General features: G+C 28.2%; 1 protein-coding gene across 6 annotated transcripts in view; it reads left to right on the top strand.

Moving 5' to 3' along the window:
* The first annotated feature begins 1,306 nt into the window (after positions 1-1,306).
* The window catches only part of LOC106690027 (protein jim lovell), a 104,764-nt gene continuing 88,081 nt past the window's right edge, over positions 1,307-17,989 (top strand). For 3 of the 6 annotated variants that reach the window (XM_014435282.2, XM_014435280.2, XM_024361857.2), the window contains exon 1: positions 1,307-1,538. The gene's annotated coding sequence lies outside the window, so the exon portion shown is untranslated. The remainder of the gene's footprint in view (positions 1,539-17,989) is intronic. The other 3 variants (XM_024361859.2, XM_014435281.2, XM_014435283.2) reach the window with 1 other exon arrangement.

Below are 17,989 nucleotides of genomic sequence, written 5' to 3'. Positions count from 1 at the left end.
ATTGTTGGCATTACTAAATAATAGATAAATACATAATATTAAAATAGAAATAATGACTAACTAAATGAGAAATGAGGAGAAATATAGAGTGGTTCGAATCGGAAAAAAAACCACCGCATCCTTCCCGATTGCAAGGGCATGTTTACGACTTTGTTATATTTTGGCAGGAAAAAAGTTAATATTCTTTATTTCCATCTCAAGAACCTTAAACATGTATTTTTATAGCAACAGAAAAATAATTTTTTTTTTTTAATTTTCTTGCCTTAGTTTTTTTTCTCAAAAATCAACTCATACTAGGGGACTTAGTAGGGGTGTAAGTTAAATTTGAGAGATACGTACACTGCACTTTTTTTTTTATATAAGCATAGATATGTCTAAGATCTTAATTGTTTTTTTGCATTTTGGTGAAATAAATAAATATATATCCCCTGCAAATAGTAAACTGAAAAGGTCTTATAACCACTTAACAACTACTGACCAGCATTGCTGGCCATATTGCATTAACGTACATGCACAATAAAAAACAAAAAAATAGCCGGTTTGCCTTATTTTGAAATGGGCCTTTTTGGGGCCTGGGTTTTTATTTTATTTTTTTTTAAGTAAGTGTTTACAATGATAATGTTTTTAAATATTAGTTGGTTTCACTAGTTAATTTATTCATATCATCTATAAATATGGAATGTATGGATTCCTGTTTCGCTATTTCTTATTTTCCTTAATTAAGATAGGTTGTATTTATAACAATAAAAATTATATTATCTTTCAAATGTCATTTTTTTATTATTCTCTAATCTTTAGCATTTCTATTTTTCTCTTTTATTCTTTAACTTTTTTTTTTAATTATATTTTAAATATATATTTTCTTTATAAATTACTTTACAGTCAATATTCATTTTCAATAATAGAATACCCAATGTCTATCCTGATTAGATGAATCTAGACAACAGAAGTCTAAGCCGTAGGGGTCGTTACACAATTTTCGGAATGTTCTACATGAAAACCTTAAGACAATACCTCTTGAAGTCGAAACAGTTCTGGCTAGAATGCAGCACTTGTATGCACCATTCTTGCGGTTCTAATTGGCCAAAAAGTAACGTCATCGAGACGAAACGCATTTCCTAAAACCAAGCGCCAGTGCAAATTCATTTGCATGCTAAAGAGATGAGGGGACTATGACGTCAGTTTTTTTTCTCCACCACCCCACCCCCACTCCTAATGAGGGGGTTCATTAGGAGGAGGGGAGGGTGGGGAAAAAAGTGGAGGGGAGGGGCCGGCCTACCCCCTCCACCCCTCCGCTAGCGGCACCTCCCTCCAGTTGTTGTGGCGGCTCCAGGCGGTCAACATCTCAGGGATTCAGCGTATTAATCACATATATCTAATAGTTCCATCCCAATGATTTGTTCCGATTTTTGATTAGCGTAAATTTTAATTGTAACATACAGTGTTTGCTGCCAAATTCGTGATTTCTTTTGATTTTTATTATTTTCTTCGAGTGAGTGATCCAGCCATAGGAATGGTTCTCTAGAAACTACCTCATAGTAAGTAGCATTTTTTTTTTTGTCAAATATTTGTATTCCCTTTGTTATATTCGTATGATGCATATAAAAATTTGAGATCAACTTATTTCTATAAGTAAGGGTGGTGACTGCGTTGCGGGTTATCACTGTAGCAGAACCGTGTTATCACTGATCTTCTCGTATATCAATTCCTTATCATCATGTCTGAAGTAAAATTTTTAAAAAATCAGCGTATATATTCAAGCGTAGAGACTTAGACACAATAATCATGATTAGTTGAACACGAGATTTTAACTTTAACATTATAAAATAATCTCTAAACTTATTATTTCTTCCCTTAAAATAATATATCAGTGTATGAAAGTACAGATTTTTAATATAATTTCAAATTATATTCATAATAATTACAGTAGGAATTACTTTATCAAAATGTGACTCAACTGGAAACTTGTAGTTTTTTTTTAATATTGACAATTATATTAATAGGCGTAGATAATTTGTAATAAAATAATACAAAAAGGCCGTAAAAATTAAGGGGTCTAAGTTAGAAACAAGATTGAAAGCAAAATTCTGCAAATCGGCTCAGATTTTCGATGAGGAAGTGGAGGGAAACTGGATAAAAGCATTCCTTTCTGTATGCGTTAAAGTCTTCACACAAGGTACACACATGGTCCAGACTTCAACATGCTTCCGCAATAGTGTATTTCGTTCATACAAACTTACAAAAATGTTTAAGTTTGTATTAATAATCAATAAAATGTTTTGAACAAGTTCTGAGCTAGCCGATTAAACTATTTAACTTTTAAAATTATTTTTATAATAGGGATCTTTGAGTTTTTGGATAAAACTATTTTACTGCGATACATCTTAGTATCAAAAACTGTCAATTTTAAATAATTCTAATTTGTATCAATGACATATTAAATTGGTTAAAGTATGTACATGGCATAATAATGAAATGATTTCCGGTGATGATCTAGATATATACAATTTTATTCTCTGTATTATTTTTTTAATAAGTTCTTCAGTAAATTTCTGTTTCTTACAATAACTTACCAATTTTGCGTAACCACCATTTTCTGGTTTTTTATTATGATTATACGAAGTTGCTCTTCCATATTTCGTTTGATCAGAATGGAAAAGTGACCACATCTTGTACTCCCGAAGAATCTTCTTCCGCCTGAAGAACCGCACTAACTAGGAGGTACGCTTTGCGGGAAATGCACATTCTTTTTCCATCGGAAGTACGGTAAGAACAGACGCTGAAGACGCGGTTTTGTGATGCGGTGGTTTGGATGTTTTTAAAGTTATTATTGTCACACTCGGGCAGACAGAAAAATTTTCCTATTCCGGGCTTGAATACTTGCACATCTTTAACCGCAACCCTCATCCCCGTCCCAAGAAAATGGAAGAAAAAAGTAAAAAGAAAAAAAAGTAATTTAATACTGTCACCTGAAACTCATTTCGATCATTTTTTTCTACCATTAAAAAAAAAAATGATGGTTTTAGAAAAGACATGCTCATTGATATTACAAGAAGTATTCACTTTACTTTGAAATTCTTTTTTTATTCTACCAATATTGTTCATGTTTTAAAAAACAAATTGACAATTTTTTTTTAATTTGGCAAGATTTTGAAGTATATATTTTGATGAACGTTTTTTTTTGTTTTTTTATTCCACCTTAGGAGTCTGCATCTATTATTTGAATTCGTCCTTGAAGATACCCTATAATCTCATTTCTGTTGTATATTAATTTTAATCAAAAACATGCTAACATTCATTTTGTGTTTAAGAAAAGAAAAGAAATCGAAAAATATTCACAAACGTAAAGAATAATTTTCGTTGAGGTATTTTCATCGTTTTAACTATTTTTATTTAATGAGTAATAATCTTATAAGATGATAAAATATATTTTTTTTAATGTATTATCAATTGAATATTTTATGACACAGAATAAAATTTGATGTAATATATATCCTTTATATGACATAAAGCGATATAGTCATCCTTATCAGTAGTATATGTTAACATAATAATGCAAAAAAACTATTAATTAATATTTTAAAATTAGCATTATTTTCTAAATATTTCATCCCATAACGCCGTCGTATTGTACAATTTTCCACTGGATTGTATTTTCTTTAATAAGTAACTTAAAATTAAAAATATTTATTTACCATATAAAAGATGTATAAATAATTAATTTAAAGTGACATTTTTTTTATTTAAAAAAATTTGAAATAATTTTAAGCACTTTAAAAAATTTGTCGAATTCAGTAGAAATATATTTTTAACCATATTGCCCTACCTAACTATTTAACCTATCTTTCAAATTTCTTTAAGTAAACGGCTCTGGCCTACGCTGTTGCCAAAAAGTTTATACCAAGAACTCAAATATATATATTTTATTAGGTATTAAAAAAAGTAAGAATAACTAATAAATGTTATTGCATCTTACTCCCTAGGGTATGTGATAATTTTACTAATCATTTATTATCTATATAAGAAATGTCTATATTATAAAATGCGAAATAACTGAAAACCTTATTATTAATAAAATTTTGGTTAATAAATATATATTTTTCATTTTTCTTAATTTTTTCGACAAAAAGTCAACATCTATGAAAATTATAGCCTATACATGAATTGTTCTTTTGAAACGCTCTTAACCACACACATCATAACGAAATTTTCCACCGGATCGAAACGAATTTTATCTATTTTTTTGGAAAAGGTCCTTTCGCACAAAGGATCACCAACATAAACTTCTTAAGACTTCCTCTTGGAGGAAGAAAAAGGACCAAGATACGCTTGGAAGAGTACCCTTCTTCAGAAGCCACCCGCCGCCCACACACGGCACGGGAGGTCTCTCTGGTACCAAAATTCTTCCTTATCTTGTCGTTATTTTTAACACCTTAAAAATAATATAAATCAATTTGCCATTTAATAAATATTATAATGAGTAAGATGTGTTATTATTATATTCTTAATTATTATCACTAATTGTCTTTCAATCGTTTTATCGCTAATTTTTTGACCAGCTTTGCTGAAATTTAAATACTAGGAGATTAATTCTGACGGATACTCCACCCTATGATCAGGAAACAATATATTATATATTTTAATTTCAATTAGTTTTTTAGAAAATACCTTCCCTTCAAAATGCCCTTTTCCCCCAATACAATAAACTAATTTTTAATGAATGTCCTTTACATGCCAATGATATTTATGATACAATATTTATCTTCATTATATATGATTTATTATCATATATAATGATCAACAGCTTAAAAAATATATTCTTTAAGCTGTTGATCATTATATATGATTTATTAATTATAATAACATTAGGATTTTAAATGATTTTTAATTACTTACTTTAAAAGTTAAAATAATATTACACTAAATAATTCAACTTTTAATCTGATAGTTTATTCATTGTTGGTTTATATAATGGGTTAGAGCAAGATTTGTAAAGATTTGCAATCAAAGTTTTGTGTAAAATGTTCCCTTGTTTCTTTATAAGATTATTTTTTGTGTTATTTTGTTTAACACAATAGTTTCTACACATTTCCCTATAATATAATGGAATTTAAACAACATGAAAAATTAAATAAGAATTGTATAATTATTCGAATCAACTTCACCAAAAAATTTACATCATGTGGCTCATTATTTGTATATAACTATAATAAATTAATAGTTCTGAGATAAATTGTAACTTTATCAAACTAAATAGTTTATAAATAATCTATTACAGTAATATGAAGAATACACTAGTACAATACAAACCTTCAGGCGAATATTAGTAATTTTTTATCCCGAATATAAAATAAAGGCCTTATGTTTTTGTTTTTTTTAGTTTATGGGTTTTCCTATCGTATTTAAATGTTATAAAATAATAAAATTTTCATCTCAAAAAATAAAGTAATTATTAGCTAGTTTATTAATCCTTTAACTGATGAATTTGATAATCAACGTCAAAAATATGATTTTTTATTTAATTATTGTCATTTCAACAATGTATATAATCTTTAGAAATTTATGGAATAACTTTTACAATAGTTTTAATAGTTTAAAATCCTCAAACCACAAAAATCATCAAGAAGTTTCCTCCAGAGTTATATATTAAGAATATTCGGATAAACCTTTCAACCAAATCTGAAACCCGAAACCTGTAAGAACTGTAATAAATTTTTTTTTTTTTTTATTAGAAAAAATAATGTGAAAAGGGCTAGTTGTTTCATGCAGGAAATTTAATAGTTAATTTATTACTCTTAGAATTATATATATTTTTTTGTTAAAATTCAATTTAGCAGTAAAAAAAATATATTAAAAATTTTTAAAAATATGGTTGTATTCAAAATATTTGAGAATCTGGCTATAATTATCTCTGATTGTTTCTTAAAAAATTGGAAAGACAATTACCATTGAAAAGCAAACTATAATAAATCGTAGCTGTTATTATATAATTAAACATTATTAAAAATAGTTTATATCAGTTTTTAAAATATTCAATACCTAAATTAAATTGTTTACTTAATATTAAAACTTTAATTTGTTTATAAGGTTAAAATTCAATTAAGTTGAAAAATAAAAAATATTAAAAATCACAACACTTGGTTGTTTTTTAAATTATTTGAAAAGTAATTATTAGTAATTTTGGAAATACAATTTTAATTATTTATAATTAGATCATTCAGTTAATCTTTGTATAGTTATTTTAATAATATTACTAACATTAATTATGAATAACATCCGAAGGTAAAAGCGTCTAATAAATTATGAGTTCATTTGAAAAGCTTTTAAAAATACTTCCAGTTAAACCAAGTTTCAATAACTATGGTTAGTCCCGCTAAATCATCAGTAAAGCCGTATAAATCACATTTATTTATAATTTATATTAATTAGATTACCATATTTTTTAGGCTGAACAATAATTCATATTAATGCCGCAATTTCCAATGACAAAATTCTTTAAAAACTAAGAATATATTTTTTTTTGTTTATAATACAATATTGCAAGTTATTTACTTAAATACTAATTTATTCCATCCTACTGGAAATATAAGTGTACCTATATGAATTTATTATTTTAGTATTACAATAAAATTATATTAATATTTTTTAAATGCCATTTATATTTATAATTCAAGCATTTTTTACGGGGCTATAGTTTCTTTACAACTAAGGCAATAAGTGCTCAAGATCCCTTCTAAACTTTAAGTTTAAGCTTAAATTAATTAATTTATAAGTTTGACTGCAAAATACTTAAATTATTTTAAACAACATACAAAACTGTTCACAAACCTCCGTATTTTTCCACAAAGACATTTTAATTTAATATAATATATAAGCAGGATTTATAATAATAAAAAAAATAGTATTAAAACTTATTACAAATATTATATAACTCTTTTTATTAAGCAGCCCTTAAGGCAGATGAGTAATATAATTTATCAAATAAAATATTTAATCCAAAAAAAGTATATTAAATGAGTGATATTCATTTTTGTGTAAACAAAATTCTATGTAACCGTATATTATTAATACTGTAAAATCGAAATATTACAAATTATTTTTTTAAATAATTGATTTTTTTAATACATATACCTCTTTTTAATTAATTCACAATTTATTACGACAAAATTAAGTTGTTAAGTGCAGGATAAAAAACAAACAGATCATGCCTTGTGCCCCGCGCGGCCTAGCCGGGTGCCACATCTGTTATCGAAGCCGCAAATCAAGTGTTTAATTAATAACTCATTGGCTGTCTGATTGCTGTAATTAATTTATAATATGACTCTTCTTAAATCGATCGCTACACTTGTCATAATACAGGTGTTCTGTTGATTAATTTGTAAACTTGGTATAGATGGCGCCGCTCATATACGGGTCCATCTGTTTTGTAATTTTTATTGTATAACTACCGTTCGTTATATTTATTTATTTTAATACTGCCATTTTTAGATCTAGGTGTCTATAATTTAATTATTTAATTTATGCGTCTGTAGTTTCTTTACAAATTGTGTTTCATAAGTTTATAAATAAAGCTTAACTAAATTCATTATGAGCTATTCCATAATTATGATCCTAATAATAATCAATATATTTTATAATTAAATCATTTTAACATATATTGTATTATTTAAGGGATAAAAGTATACTTTTTATGTAACTTTTACAGTTCCTGTGAAAAAGTTACAGAATATGCGTTTATCTCTTATAGTTCCTGTGAAAGAGATAAAACCATATTCTTGGTTCCGTTTCATTATTCATTTATCCAGCGAATAATTTAAATTTTTTTCCAATTAAACTAATAGTTATAGATATTTGGTTGATGGTCTTGATAATAACATATTTCCCCCTTTTTCTAGTCTTAGCTGTAGAATTTTTTCTGCTATCATTTAGTTTCACAAATTGTTTAAAATAATGAGATAGGTATCATATACAGATAAAAACGATTACAATTAATTTTAGTATATTTATATGACTTTCTTTCTAAAATTAGTCACATAAGTAAAACAAACTCGTCTTTTGAATTGTTGCTTTTCTATTTTTTAAGTTCAGTTGTTGAACAGATAATCAATTCTTGAAGACTAGGTAGTATGGAATAGCCACTTAACTGAAAACGGTATTAAAGTATTGTTGTTCCAAAATTAAATACATATATGTTTCATCATTTAATGATTATGACAAATATTTTAAATTTAAAAAAAAATTACTATAGCATTAAATACAAAAATTTCAATTTTATTTTTCACTAATTTAGCCTAAGATATAAGGCTATTAAAAATAATAACTACATTACACTACTTATACTAAACCTATTTTAAAAATGTATTTTTTGATTGAATTGTTTATTTTTGGAAATGCATAAGCTCAAGAAAATGGTCTTGTGTAAATTAGAAAATACTGTGCCAACGCTCAAATTTTAAATGGTTAAAAATTCTAAACATTAATTCGTATTCTTTGTTAATATTCTGGTTTAAATCTCTTCAACCTTCAGCGAATTGATTTTGTGAAACATAAGAAATGTTGATAATTTTGGAATTTAGAAAAGAGTTCATTTCTTTAAAATGGAATTATTCGTTCTGTTTGCTTTGTTTTTTATGCAGACAGATATTCCCATTTATTAACATACACTACGTTCAATAATTTTAGAAAAAAATATCTGCTCGAATAGTTTAAGAGAAATTCACTTTTTGTGTCTACTGAAAATGTCTGGGGATGAGCCCGGTATGTTACTGGCATTTCCATTTAATTGTATAAATTTATTCTTACACATTTTAACAACTGGTATTAATTTTTAAATCGATCAAAATAAAACTATTAAAATTATTTAACTAATGGTGAAATAAATGAACTCCTTTTAATATGTTTTTAAAATCGGATAAATATGAACTTAGAAATAAAATTAGAATTAACAATTAATTAAAAACATGTTTGAGTTTTTCCATACAGTATCCCTGTTTTTTTTTTACTTTATTGTTTAATAAAAAATTGTTATGACTTGTAATTTCATAAGATAATTTATTAATTCTAACAATTTTCCCTCGAATAAATATTGGAAATATAATATTTTACTTTCATTCACTGCATTCCCAAAATTGGATATTATATTAAATAAAATCGGAAAATCTTTTAACCTGATTCACAAGGATTCGAAGAAATAAATTGCTGGAATGTATAATTCTAATTTTTTTTTCTCTAAAATTGTTCATATTTTTAAATAAATGAATGTACTTTTAAGAAGAATTATTAACTATCAAAATGTTGCACAACGTTGTAATCAGATTGTGCTCGATCATCTATAACTCATAGCCTCTGTTTTAAATAAATAAAAATGTTTTACTCATAATTTGATAAGCAGTAATGATAAAACTGAAATATTGCTGTATTTTGAAAAATAATTTATATTGATAATAAAAATATTTCTGTAACCGCATATAATACAACAGTAATTATGGAAAACAACAAGCATAAACCTTATTTATTTATAAATTTAGGATATAAATTTTATTTAAATATCATATAGAAAACAACTTGGCTTCCATGTTAAATTTAACTAGTGTTTAATGTTCCTTCTATCGAAAATATGTCTTTTGGATTTGTCCCAGTTTTATTCTGGAGGGTGCTGTGAAGAAACTTAGAAGTTATTTTTAATTTTTAATTTGAAAAAATTGGTACTTCTTGAATTGTACATTATAATGCGCATATACCCTAAATGATTAGGGAATCGAGAAGATTTAGGTTCTGGTACCTCAGAATTAAATATCCAGAAATTAATAAAGAGAGAAAAAAAAAGTTGGTTAGTTTTATCATATCTATCGTTCAGGGGCCGCTGTATTTTTTTAAAATTTAGAATTACTGCAATAGTCACTAGGCACTTTACCTAAAAAAATTAAGCTTTTTTAGTATAGTGATCCTAGTTAGTTTTTATTTTCAACGGATGTTATAGGTTGCTAAGCCACTCTCATAGCTACTTATAAAAAATTATGATAATTATTTTTGTAAACTAAATTAACATATGTTTTTGCACCAGTTCTAGCCAGCAAAACTGGAATCAAAAATTAAAACTTTTTTCTAAAAAGAAAAATATTTATTTTTTACAAAACTGTAGTGGCAATAAGATAAATATATGAAAAATATTAACAAAACCAGGATGACTTAAAGTTATACAAAAGTATAGGTATGAAATTGAAAATAAATCTAAAAAATGCTATTATTTATAATTAAAATATTCTAATGCTAATTAGAATATTAATTAACCCAGAAAATTAATGAATAGGTGCATAAATATTAAGAATCACATTTTTATTTGTATTCAGTACTGATCATCATTTGACAATATTATGTACAACTTTACTTAAATGAGGTTCGGTCATCTAATTAGATCGACGGTCGTCTAATTAGACCTATCAGAAAAAAAAGATTTAATAACAAGAAATAATTTTCATACTGCACAAAATTTCAAATCAAACAAATTTTGATATGTAATTTTGGAATAAATGCAACTAAAATCACTGAACCATGGCATACATCTAGACATAGTGGCCGGAAGTGCTGGTACAAGTTCCATGGCATACTCAGGTCCATAAGTATAACAGGTAAAGAGGTTGCGGCGCAAGTTAGAAAATAGAAGTTGAGGCTATGAAGAACCTTTTGTGGTTTACCATACCTCAATAGGCCAATTACCTTCATGGCGCCTACTGATTCAGAAGACCCTTGTCATATTTCAGGGATGATGTGGATACGGTTTTATTTTTATTTTTTAAATTACAGTGAGGTACATGTGTTAATAAGTTACATGTGTATTTATAAATGAATACTAATATTTTTAGCCCAAAAGCGAAGAACTAAATTACAAGTATGCTTATTAATTCAGTATAATTCAATATGCTGATTTAAGTGAAAAGTTTGCAAAGGCTTACTATATTTATCCGTATAGTAAGGACAAGGTCTGAACATAGTCCAGCGGCACACAGTCAGCCATCCGAATACGTATCCAGTGGTAGGTGGATGGGAGAAAGAAAAAGCGGGAGCAAGAAGAGGAGGAAGCGAGGCAACGAGCGAAAAGTGTGTCTAAGCCAATAAGTGCTGTGTGTACCGGATGGAAGGCTTTTTACCAAAGTCTTCTGTACCGACATATCCGCCGATTTTACGGAGTATCAGGCCCATCACTACACAACCCGCCGCCACGTAGAGTCCCGGTCGAAAAAACGCTCCCCCCTCTAGCGCGCCTTTCATTTTTTTTTTCGCTTAATTTCCTTCCTTGGATTCGTCACAAATCGGATTATATTTGTCACTAAGAAAAGCATCACATATGTCCAGAAGTAGAGTTGAAAACCGAATGCTTCAGGGGGAAACATCTTATTCTCAAGCGACTCTGTCCTGATATTTTGGGTTCACACCAACACAGCGCACTCTTATCAACCCTTCAAAGACACAATCTATGCATAAAATATACACTATGTCAAAACTGATAATTTTTCCATATGACTCCCCAAAACCCATCTCAATAACTTTACAGAAACTTAGTTATATCTTGTTTAATACATATATAAACAGGAATTATAGATAAAAACATGAAAATACTGATTATACTGAAAAGTATTTCATCTTCATCTTGGTAAATTACAGAACTGGTGGTCTTAAAAATTATAAAAAGCAAGTAACAATAATTTTTGTTATTTGGACTTCTACAGTCCAATATACAAGTAATTGACAAGTATATGGAGAATCTACTAAAAAATAAATACTAAAAAATCTTATTTTGTATTTCAATCTAAGGCCCTAAAGCCTAATTCTGACGCCTGTATGTTATTCTAAAGGGATCAATCCCATAATAAATAAAGATAATTATTATTATTATTATTAATATTTTATAACAAATCCCTTAAAATGAGGATGATAAAAGACCTAAATGAAAATAGACTGGGAACGTTATTCAAAATATAAAAATAAATGAAGTAACAAGTTTTCTGAGTTTTCCTTGAAAATAAATTAATAAATAGATAGGTTCAATTTTTTAATTAAATACATTTTTTTTAAAGGTATTTCTCTTCTTTTTTTTATTACATTTATTTAGTACAGAGTTGAAAAACTGGAAAATTATTATATATAATTTCGGACCATTAACAGATGCCATTCCCAAGCTTAGTATGGAGTGTAGAAGGTCATATAGCAATGTGAAGACTCAATTTAAATAGCACTTGAAAAATTATACTCGGATGGATGCCTGTGAAATATCTGAAATATGTATGTAATATCCTACGGGGGCCTTTGAGGTTGAGCACCGCACTCTGGCACTTACAGATAATTATGTTGGTACAATAACCAGAGCGGTGGAAAATCAAATTTGAAATGTCATGAAAATTCAGCGCGCCCATCATACATGTACCGTTCTTCCTGTAATTTCTTTCTGTGAGTAATGTTAGAAGGCGTTACGTGACTAACAGTATTAGATTCTAATTTGTAACAACCTTGTTTATGTAATATTTAGTTATATTATGAAACATAACTGTATAACTTAGTTGTATAATATTGGGGAATCGGACTATCTCAAGGCGGGAAATGTTTACCGATTTTACTTATAATTTTTTTTTTTTAATTAAATGTTTTATTATATATTTTCATCAAGCTTTACTACATAAAATAGAACACTGTATTTATGTAGATTTTTCTCCAGAATCCAGAGATCTAAAATTTCTATATTTTCGTCCTTTCCTATTTATTTAAATGTTATATGGGAATGTGGGGCAGCAATTCGTTAATTTATTCGATTTTTCGGAGCCAGGTTACCAAAATTTAATAATTCAGTATTTTTCTAAATTTTTCGGTTTACTTTTGATTCATCAAGATTTTTTTTTTTCTCTTTTAAAATATATCAATTACAAGTTACTTAATTTCCACTCAAAGTAATGTTTATAGATTACATTTTCAGTTAGTTATATTTTAAGTAGTATTATTTTATAAGCTTTGTATGTTTGAAATTTACATGAAGTTGTATTTTTTTTAGGAAGTTATATCTTAGCTAGTATTCTTTTCTCTTTTGTATGATAAGATTTTTCTATTTTTAATTTTTTTTTCTTTGTACTAATATATTTCTTGTTATTTTATTTACTAGGCCAACGCCCTCTATATAGTCTTTATACTATAACAGATGAAAATAAAATTAAAATAAATAATAATAATCTTTTTAGAAATAGGATTACTTTTATGAAATACACGGGAACCAGTGATACTATCGCTGTTTCTATTTATTACCAACTTAAGGTGTAAATGTTTTACTTGATTGATTTCAACCACCTTTTCAGTAAAAGCACATGCACGCTTTTTTCGTCCGCATATCAAATTCTACCTTCCGTCGTTATTCGTGCGATAAAGAGTTGTTTAATGTACGATAATTCATTAGGAATATTTTCCTTTTAGGAAGAAGGAAAACCTCTGTATTACATAGCTGGTTCCTTTGTTTTTCATTTTTCTCCCGAGGCATTAAAAATCGCACAGAAACCGGAATTCATTCAAGCCAACAAAATTCAGAACTAAAACTCATGAATCTTGTTAAATGCAATTTTATTAAAATTTTATCATCAAAGAAATGCAACTTAACATGTTTATTAATAGTATTTAGTATTAGAAACTTAGTTGCTGGTTTTCGGGGGTTAATTTCAGAATCAGCCATCAGAAGACTGATAAAGTGAAACCTGCCTTCTTCTGAAACGTAGGCAGTAGTAAAGATTTTCGAAAAGCACCTATCGTGCACTGAGGAGTGGATAAATGTGTTACTCACTGAAGAAACCGCAGTTCTTTACAGTCCAGGTGACCACAAAAAAATGAAGAAGAACTGCAGAACAGTTTAATCAGTACTGCATTTCAGAAACTGTTGCGGTAGGAAGGGAGTTAATCATTTTCTTGGATGGCATTTCTTTGAAGCCACGTACAGTGTTGTACCAATGCAAGGGGGTTCCTTGAATGTTTCAAGGTTTGTGAAGATGGTTTTACAAGATCATATAGCAGTGCCTGACATGCTTAAGATTGGTGCTGAATCATTGCTGATGCAAGTTAATGGCCGGCCACATAAGGCAACATGTGTTCCTGATTACCTGAACACATTAAGTATCCGTAATCTCGGATGGCAAGTGAATATTCTGATAGTCAGTTCAAACTAGCCAATGCAGAAGTTTTATATCGAGAAGGGGAAACAATCCTTCAAGATTTTACCTAACAATTTTTATTAGTATGCCAAAAAATAAGGGAAGCATTTATTGAACCAACCCTAAATGCTATTATAAGGTCATCAAATTTCAAATTCCTTCAAAAATCTTGAGTTTTGGACGGAGACTGTATTGAAAATTGGATATGGTATAAATCATGGATTATTGTTTGTGAAAATTTTAATTGAAGGAATTGATTATGGTGCTGAGAACTGTTAGAAACAAATCATGAAGTAATTTTCTTATGTTTGCCGACGTTAGGGACTGTGCTGTCCTTCAGGAGAAACAAAGGACTAGTTCAGATGAAGAATTTCGTCATTAGTGATTCGTTATCTGGACTTGTTCAACATAGACAGAAATATCTTTAGTCTTTTGAAATTTCGAATTCTTTAAATTATTCTATCCCTCAGGAATCCTCCACTTCTTTCACCTTTTGCCGGTGACTAGGACTAGGACTCCACTGAGTCCTAATAAACTGCTAACAGAGTAAAGAATGGGTTTATTTTATAATAATTTGGATTAAATTTGAATTATTTATTAGGATCTATATCGTAGTTGAGTGGACGCTAACTGGACAATTCAAGATATCCTTATAGAACTTAAACAGCACAAAAAAAAATTTATAAATATTGATTAAATTATTTTTCAGAAAGGATTTTGCAAGCCACTATCCCATTTCCCATTGTCTTACATGTTTTGTTATCCAAGATAAACAGAGACCTAGAAAGTATTGTTGATTTCTTTCTCTTTAAATTGTTAAATAAATTTCCCACGAATATCCGTTGTTTCACCTGACTCCTCGCCAACAAACGATTCTGATGTGCCAGAAACATCCTCAATTCCTGGTAAAGAAGAAAATATGATCCGCAGCGGCTGGTGGATTGCTTGCTTACAATTCACTATTTCGCAATTTTCTCCATGTCTGCAGTTTCAGTCCACACTGATTTCTGCTGGTGTCGACATTAAACAGCTGTGACAATACAATTGGTTATCGGTAATGTCCGAAAACGGACTCATTGTTTCAGCGAGGGCCGTACAATGCAGCGTTTCTTTTGGCACTTTGGACTGGATTTCGCTCCTTAGATGGTGAATTATTGAATACCGGGTTTGGAAATCGGGCTGACGTCCTGAGAAAAATAACAGTTAGGAAATACTACGGCATGCTAATCCGTACGTAAAAGTAGAGACGATAGCTTTTTACAGTAATTGTTTAAGGTTGTAAGAGAGCTTTGAACTCATAATAACAAAAATCTTTTATCATCCTTGATATTGAAATATAAGGTTATAAACTATATCTGTTGCATTATCTTCACTTTATTTATTAACAGAGTTTACCTATAACATATTTACGCAGTATATTAATAATAATAACACTAGAAAACTTTAAAAGGATCATAGGGCTCAAAAAATATATAATAAATAATTTTCACTGATACAAGGAAATAATTTGATTTTGTTTTCCTAAAAGATATTTTGCTTTGTTTAATAAAAATAAAATATTCTAAATATTGAAGTTAATAAAAATTAAATATGAGTTCAGATTCCCTGTAGTTATCGCTTAAATTCTTAATTGACGGTAACCACACGGAAACTACTTCAAAAAACAAAAAAACTGGTTAGAAAATGAAATTTTTTCTAAATGTTTATAACACCTATCTTATTATTGAAACCGTATCATGAAACTACAGAAGCAATAGTTAAAGATAAAAAAAAACAGTTAAAAATAAAAAAAAGTTTGAAAATGTTCAGGCCATTGAATTTTTTTTATTTATATTTGTATTTGATATTATCATTTGAAAAACTTTTAAAATACTGCCATTGGCATACTTTAAATGACTTAAGTGTCCGAGAAATTTTATTTTTTAGGCCTTTCTAAAAAAAAATTTTAAAAACGCCAATTTCTAACTTAAAAACAATATCGTTCTTGTATGATTAATAAATAAAAGATCACTTAATATTCTTGGCAATAAAAGTATAATTCAAATATAAAAAAATATTTTGAATACTCCAAAATCTATTTAGTCAAAAAAATTATTGAAATTTGTTATTTTTCTAAAAGAGAGAAATTTATGTTTTATTTTCCCTAAATTTAGTACTTAACTTTACTGTGATATAAGTCATCGATAAACTAAATAACATCACGATAAATAAAGGTTATAATAAATCTTCTTTCTTTTCTTATAAGGGGATGAGGTGGTTACCATTCTCACTCCAGTTCCAGGCTTATGTCGACCGTGAACAGACATTCAAAAAATCTATTTCAAAAACATTTGAAATTTGAAAAGGCCATTTTCTATCTTTCAGTCTTTTTTTATGACTTCGAAAAAAATAATTTTCTTTTTCCAGTAGCTGTCTGCCATTTGTAAACCCTGACAGTATTTCACAAAGTAGTTGGAATTCCCTGCTTTTCTTTGCCTATTCAAAAAACCTAGCCAGGACGAAGAGGGGCAACAAGACTAACAAGGAACACGTCTTTACTTCATGGCATTCCCTTACGTCATAAAGAGAACAAAAGCAGGTACTGTTTACCTGCCTTCCGAACCTTTGGAACTGGGTGGGACATTATAGAAAGTGGTTTGGTTCATGTTTTCATATGAGCAAAACAAGGTTCCAAATTAATCTTTGGCAAAAAAAAATCCGGAATAAAAGTCTTCATGTCTGTTTGGAATGAATCGAAAACAATTAAACAATTAATTTTGGTGTTCATCAAAAATACAATTAGATGAATTCCTATTCATATTTATTATAATTTATATATATAATTTATATAATATAATAATATAATTTTAGAAAGGGTGGTAAATAGCCGAAATACATTTATTGTTTTATAAGCAGTAGATCAGTTTAATATTCTGAGTTATACCTATTTTATATTCCATCACTAGATAGTTTAGGGTTATATAAAATTAAAAGTAATCTATTGCAGTAAGATAGTCCAGGTGGCGGTCAATAAATTTATCAAGATAATAAAAGAAAACTATTTATTGTTAACCAACGTTTCGGCCTACTTTGCAGGGCTTCGTCAGGGCTAAATGAAAAAACAAGATACAAACATTGCAAGAATTGACAAAAACATTAAAGTAAATATACAGAGAAAATACAACAATATGTACAAAAAATAATAATTTAAGAAAGAATACGTATAGGAGGTCTAGAAACTAGTAACTAATAGATACAGCCAGGGCCCTGTTTCATAATAAAGCACAAACTAATACTATTAGTCTTGTCGATTTAACTTAATATAGTTACACAGACTTGTACAATATAACTTGTACTTTAGTACTTTTTAACTCCTGTAATGTCACTAATAGTCAGTCCTCCCTATTATGAAAAAAAATAAGTATTAATGTAATTAACACGTTTGATCGATACTTGTATTTTGAACTAATACTATTAGCTTTCATTATGAAACAGATCCCAGGTGTGATAGGATTCTAAATACAGAACTAGAGTAACAAATTGTAGAAAGATACTCGTTAGAACTAATTTTAAATAAATATATATAAATACGGTAAAGAGGTAGGTGTCAAAAGGTAAATAGAAGGTGAGATAAATATGGAAAGGTGAGGTAAGCAGTAGTAGCAAGTATGAGGAACCATTAATATAATGTGTTAATGTAACTATACAATTTTTAAGCTGGTTAAGCACAATATGAATTGATCTCAAGTGATACAATTAATAATTTAATTAACACAAGTACTAAAATGAAAATAAAGTAAAAAATTAAATAATAATTATTAAAAAAATCAAAT

This window comes from Halyomorpha halys, unplaced genomic scaffold (genome assembly GCF_000696795.3).
Source record: "Halyomorpha halys isolate HHAL.00 unplaced genomic scaffold, Hhal_1.1 Scaffold1556.1, whole genome shotgun sequence".
In the NCBI taxonomy this organism is placed as follows: Eukaryota; Metazoa; Arthropoda; class Insecta; order Hemiptera; family Pentatomidae; genus Halyomorpha; species Halyomorpha halys.
Note: the sequence above shows the minus strand (reverse complement) of the source record. Positions and strands in the feature narration are given on the sequence as shown.